General features: G+C 34.5%; 1 pseudogene; it reads right to left on the bottom strand.

The window, feature by feature from the left end:
* Positions 1–1,364: 1,364 nt before the first annotated feature.
* Positions 1,365–5,840, bottom strand: LOC106376754 (annotated as a pseudogene).
* Positions 5,841–6,980: the final 1,140 nt, after the last annotated feature.

The raw sequence follows: 6,980 nt of genomic DNA, 5'->3' as shown, positions 1-6,980 counted from the left end.
AATTACACAAACGGTTCTCAAATATACAAACAGTTCTTATATACACAATCAGTACCGAACCGAACCAAAACCGTATCGAGAATGAAATATTCAATTTAAAATAACATAGCTATATATATATATTTGTAATTTAAAAAACTATTAAAATATCTAAAAATAATTTTTAAAGTTAGTTCATTATAAATTATTCAAACTATCCGAAAGGATCAAGATATTTTTATCCAAAATATTCAAAGTATTCTTAAATATCCTAAATTTTTATCTGAATCATTATATTTGATATTTTTTCCAAAATATCCGATATTTAATGTTAATTATCCGAACTAACCAGGAAAAAAAACCGAATAAGAACCGATTTTTTTTGCGTGTATTTTCTGGTTCCTAAACACATTATTGTCTAGAGATGTGTTCTCAATGCCACCGCTTGTCCTCCTTCTGGTCCAGCCATGTTCTCCATCCCGATGCCTTTAGCTGTGAAGTGCTCGCCCTCTACAGCTGCACATATAAGAAATTAAAGGTCAGTCATATTTAGACGCGGAGTTGACCTAATGGATAAAACTCTTAGATTATCTAGTAGATGTCTAAATAATCATAAGTTCAAATAGGCATGTGCGTTCGGTTAGTTAGGATTATTCGGTTCAGGTAGTTTGATTCAACATAAATCTTACTGAGTTAACCTGAAATAAATTTAAGTTCAATATAATATTCGGTTAGTTCACCTTTCACTAACCGATCTAGGAATCAATAGGCGACGTGGACGAAAAAGGCTTATTACAATGACGTTGTGGTTCAGCAATAATTAAAAAGCGGTTTGGAAATTACAAATAACACATAAGTACAATGCTATTGCAATGGTTAATTACCAACTGTTGCAAAAATTGATCATCAAAAAGGCTACAGTAGCTATTAAAGAATTCAATGGTTCACTTGATCAGTTGCAAATATTCTTTTACATTTTACATTTGTACTTTAAAATGGTTGCATTGATTCACTTCAAAAATCTCCAATAAATATTAAATCTGCAAATTAAATTACAAATTTTATATTTTCTTAATTTGTTGATTTTTTTCCTACACACATTTTGCTTGAATTGAACATAAGATATAAATGTAAATAAACACAAATGTGTGATCAAATTCATGTAACACCGAGTAGATTGTAAATGTAAAATTCTTTGATATCCGAATTAGATACACACACAAATACACAATAGTCTCAGGAGCATTACCTTTTTTAAACGTCATCACCATTTACTTCTTAAATAGTTTCTCAAACAAATACCATCCATTTTTTTGTCAAAGCTACGAGAGCTTGCAAGAAAGAGAAGAATCATCAAAAACAACAAACCATTGTTTCTGTCTAAGGAATCAAATCACTCAAGCATTTTATTTCATCACTTATTTGATGTTTTCCATATAGTGTACACATTTTTCTAAAAACAATTATAACCAAAATCAAATGATATTCATGAGAACTCAAAGCTCACAATTCCACGAATATTGAAAGTGAAAAATATCAAAAACATTAAGAGACTTTCAGAGTTCTCTCGGCTCTAGACTGACCAGCACGAGAAGAGAGGATGATACCAACAATAAGACCGTACAGCGAAAGTGCTTCAGCAAAGATGAGAATCAGAATCATTCCACAAAGAGCTTTGGTTGTTGTGCATTCGCACTGCAACCACACACAAATCATATCACATTATTACAAAGCCAAACACATATCTCTAAGTGGCATATGACAAGCAACACACATCACAACAACGTTTCTGTTCAACTTCATAAACATGATCATTAAGAGAACATGGGTTTTCTCAATTACCTGACACCGGCTTCGCGGACGATTATGATAGCCATACCGGCGGAGAGACCGGCGAGACCACAAACGAGACCTGAAGAGAGATGGGCATAGCCATCAAATAGATAGTAAGACTCGCCTTTGGGTTGATTCCAGTATCACAGCTATGATCAAAACCGTAAATATGTAAGACACCAGCCATAACCACCGGAACAATCGACTTCATTACAAGCTCTGGTCTCATCACACCCATCGATGCCATACCAACCCCGCTCCCATACATGAAAAAAGGATAATCCGATGGGATCGGATGAGATCAAAACTAAATCGTGGATGTTAAGGGAATTTGCAGTATCTTGCCTTTGTCAATGACCTAAAGAAAAATTTGAGTTTTGTTTTGAAAAGAATCACCCACGACTGACTGCTTTTCTAATCACTGTCAGGGATTCCTATATGAACCTGAATAAGGTTTTGCAAAATCAAGAAACGATGTAAGATCTCAGGCAAACAGTATGGCTTGATACAATGAATACCTAGGGAAGAATATTTAAACGATTTCTGTCTGAATCAAAAGTCTAAACAAAAACTAAAAGAAGACCCTCCATAAAGGAAACCTAGGTTGCTTCCTTAGACTCTAATTGATGATGTCTACTTCAGCGAATTTGGTATATAGAAGCATAACAATTCTAGGTCCTCTGGCGTCAAATTGTAAACTTGCTCGTCCCAAAACGTGCCCATAAATTCCTACCCTACCTTAACTGCCCGAAACGAAGACGGCGTTTGCGAGGTGTCCCATAGAAGAGATGGCTGCTGAGTGACTACTGTGCATCATCTGTACATATATATATCAGAGGTGTGATTTAAGGGTTGTGGTGTTTGAGGATAAAACGATTCGGGGAAATACAATATATACAGTGCATATATTGATCAGAGAGGTGTGATTTAAGGGTCGCTTGTTTGATGATGAAACGATTTGAGGAAAGACGGCTAAATAGGAAAAATTTTGATGACGTAAGCTACTCATAGCCAGGGAATTTTGTGTCCGTTAGATCAAAAATAAGGAGCAAATATGACTGTTGGATTTTAAAAAAAATTCCTATAAAAAATTGGTGACATCATCCATCACCAAATAAAGGTTTGCTATTATATGTAGATGTTAAATATAATATATTACTTAATAGAGTTAGAGTTCTAACTAAACAGTTTTCTCTCTCCCTTATCCCCCTCCTTCTCTCTTCCTCGCGACCAACCAACCGTCATGAGATCTAACTCTCACCTCCGGCGTCCGGTGGTGCGTACTGCCGCCAGAAGATTCCCTTCTCTCTTTTTTATGCTCCTTTATTAATTTTCTTTATCGATATGGTCTCCTCTCTCTCCGTCTTGTCCACTGCTCTGCTCCTAGGGTCTCTCTGGTGCTATCTTCGCACGTGAGAAGCTTTGGCGTCGGTGTAGTACAGCTTGGTGGTGGAGTCGCGACACGAGGTTGGAGAGTCTGTGTATGGTGGAGTCGGCTCTTAGGGCTTTGCAAGGAGTTCCTTAAGATCCTTCGATGAAGTGGCACGTATAGGAGGTCAATTGGCTCACCGTTCTCGATCTGCACTGCAGCTTTGGTCTCTGGTGCAAAGGCAGAGACGTCGTCTATGGCGTGTTCGGTGCGATGCTGAGATGCTCCTCTCGATCTCCTTCCCTCCTCTCGGCTGTTCGTATTCAGACATCCAGTGGAGCTATGTCGACATGGTTCTCTTGGGTTTTTTCTCCGGTTCGGTAATTGATTGGGATTGTGCCAGTGATTCAAATTTCGGACAGCTAAAGTTCACCTGTCTCCGGTTCTCTGGAAATGGGCGATTGTCAAGGCTTTAGGGGGCTTCTTGTGGTCTGCGGAACTTCCTCTTCCTTGGTGGTGCAATCTGGTTCAACGACACATCTAAGTATCGTGGGTGCTTTGTGCTTGCGGTAGTGTTGTTTAACTTATGCTTTGGCAGGTCTTAGAGCTTTTCTGGTACGTTTGGTTTCTGCTGTCCGTGTCCACATTTTTTCTTTCGTTTTTGGATTTGAGGTCTTCATCAGTCTTGGGTCCCCGAGCGGTCTTAGGCGTGTAGAAGATTGGCGGTTCATGAGCGATTTTCATCTCGGTTTGTTCTCATAAACCCCTCTCTTACATTGCTTGCGTGCTAATGGCGGTGACGGTTATAAGTTTCGAGAAGTTCATCGGGAGTTAGCTACTCCAGAGGCGTGACGGGAATTCCTGGCATCCTAGGCAAACAGGTGAACCTCATGTTCCTGAGATCAACGCCAATGGTTGAGAGCATCATTCGATTCCTAAAGATTTTAAAATCAACTTAGCGGAATATACCGGGTTTAGTGGGTGTGCGAAGCTAGGTTGTACTACATTGATTTAGGAGATTTTGTTTTGCACGAAGTTGTAACCCAAACTTGAATGCCCGATTTTCCTGGATAATTTTAATATAATTCTTTTTAAAAAAAGTTAAGAGTTTTAATCAAAATATATCTATAAATTCAAATAATTTGAAGAAACTTCAGATAATTTTTTTTATCTTATAGCTACACTTTCATATTTTGATAAAGATGAAAATCATATAAGCTGCAATCAAATATAATATTATGTCATTATAACAAACTATAAATTAGCTATTTAAAATAAACTAACACATGATAGAACATTTAACTACATATTCTACATGAAGATATTATTTTAAAGACTATCTTAAGCAAAATATTGAATATAATATAATACAAAAATTTATTAAAAATATGTTCTTAGAATTATGTTCTAATCTTATTTCTATTTATTTAATTACTTATATATGTGCTAAAGAACAGTACATGTTATATTTATAATATATAAAATTAACCTAACAACACATACATATGTAACTTAGTTCATTGGTACTTTTGTTTGAGAATTAGGATGATCTTAAAGTTTTGATTAATACAGTGATGTCCAATTCGTTATATTTTTTTAGAAAGATTGAAGCAACAATAGTTAAATTACGAAGAATATATAGTATTTATATATGATAAATTTTACACTAACTAAAACCTTTTACAAATTGATTGATGTATATTATGCTCCATATCCTATAAGAAGTATGATTTTAAAGATGGGTCGAGCAAAATATTTAGATTTCTATATTAGTGCTTATTTTTAATTATTTAATTAAGTTCAAATAATAGAATAAATTTAAATTAATGACTACTAGATTATGAAAAATAAGCAAAAATATCTAAAATTATGGAGTATAACGAGAAGTAATATTATTATATAAAGTAAAGTTTGCTCTCTACTCGTTGTGACACATCACTAAATAGATCGGGTAGAGAGTGACACATGGGAAGTTAAGTTTTTAATCGCCGAGTTCCTAAAGAGATGTCTGCTTATTGGGCTTTACTGGGCTACTAATATAATTAACCGAAACCCAATTTTTTAACCGTGGAAGAAGGAGCCACGGCTGTTGTTGGTGTGGCCGAAAAAACGTGACGGTGATCTACAAACCGCGACGGTGGTGGCGGCTGAAAAAACGCGACGGTTGTAGTAGTCGACACAACGCGACGGGTGCTGGCCGTTGTCGACAAAACGAGATGGTAGTGGTGGCCGAAAAAAGCGACGGTGATGGTGGTAGTCGACAAAACGCGATTGCAGTGGATCTTCGATGGTGTTAGTGAAATTGGAGAGGCAGTCAGCCACAGTAGTTGTGTGATCAACATCAGATCTTTTTCAAAAGGGCTAGATCTGGAAAAAAATTGATCTCAATAAAAAGAAAATGGGAGAAGAAGGGAACAAGGAGATGAGATGCAAATGAGGTAGAGAGAAGATTGAGCCCATGAAAAGAATAAAATAAGACTAAAAAGAAAAAAAAAAGGAAGGCTGATTTAATAAGATTAAGAAAAGATTCGATTTTGAAGGAAATATATTATGACTGATTTTTTTAATGAAATTTTATTCTGAGTGATGAAAAATAAGTAATAGCAATTAGGAAGGATTAAGGAATGATAAATTATAAAAATTTAAAGAATAAAAAAAATTGCAGGAGAAGATTAAAAAAATGGAGAAGAAACTAATAGAAATAAGGAATATCGTTCAAAAGAACAAATCAATCGAGACAACATATTTATGACTGATATTTTTGATAAAAACTAAATTTCTCTAATGACCTTCTCACACAGCTGAATCTGATAATAACGGCTACATCAATATATTTGTTTCAAAAATAAGTTTAATTTATACAACGATTTCGTGGAGATGTTGGCCAAATATTAGGGTTCTTGGTGCCTATTCGTAGCTGTCACTAATCATGGTATGATGAACATAGTCTTTTAGTTTGTGATATGTATATGTTATCTTATTCCTTTTGCATTTTGCATTGCAGAACCAACATAATAAAATGAGAAAGTGGCTCTAGAAGTTAAAGTTTTCTCACTTTCCAATTTTAATATTGTCTTATCTTGACTAGATTTGCATTACTATCTTATTCTCATTTAATATAACATTCTAATTTTAATAAGAAATGCAACTTCAAATAATTATTACTTCAACTCCATTAGCATGTGGAAAGACTATGATCTCAAAATAAAAAATAAATATTTTTATATCATACACAAAACCCACAATTCAATCCTTCTGAACCCAAATAATGCAAACTACAGATAACAAACCAAATATGGAATCAAAATTTTGTAAAAAGAAACAACATGAAAACCATTTGAAGCACTCACGACATATCAGTGCCACAACTCTTTAATAAAAAAATAATTATTGCAAACAAGCAAAATATATTTTATCACATATAATCTCTCCTCACCTATAACTTTTTAAAAGATAACAATCATTATCATATACATCTTTTGCAAATGCAAACCAAAAACACAACTCACAAAATCATACAAAAAATAATAATCTAAATCATAAGTAAAGTATATCCCGCCCGTAGGACGGGCCGGCCCTAGTATATAAATAAATAAATCTACCAATGTTTTGAAAATGTTTACGGAATCATACAAGTTTTAAAATGTTCATCTTTTTTCTTTGCAAGTTATTTTTTGTATGTTTTTCATACGACATGTAATCGAGTAATGTGTTGGTATCGGTAGAACATAAACATGATTTTTTGTGTTTACACATATTAGTAAAATTTAAAAATGTCAGAAAACGTAATTCTTTTTAA

Source organism: Brassica napus, chromosome C1 (assembly GCF_020379485.1).
Source record: "Brassica napus cultivar Da-Ae chromosome C1, Da-Ae, whole genome shotgun sequence".
In the NCBI taxonomy this organism is placed as follows: domain Eukaryota; kingdom Viridiplantae; phylum Streptophyta; class Magnoliopsida; order Brassicales; family Brassicaceae; genus Brassica; species Brassica napus.
This window is presented reverse-complemented; position numbering and strand designations above follow the sequence as displayed.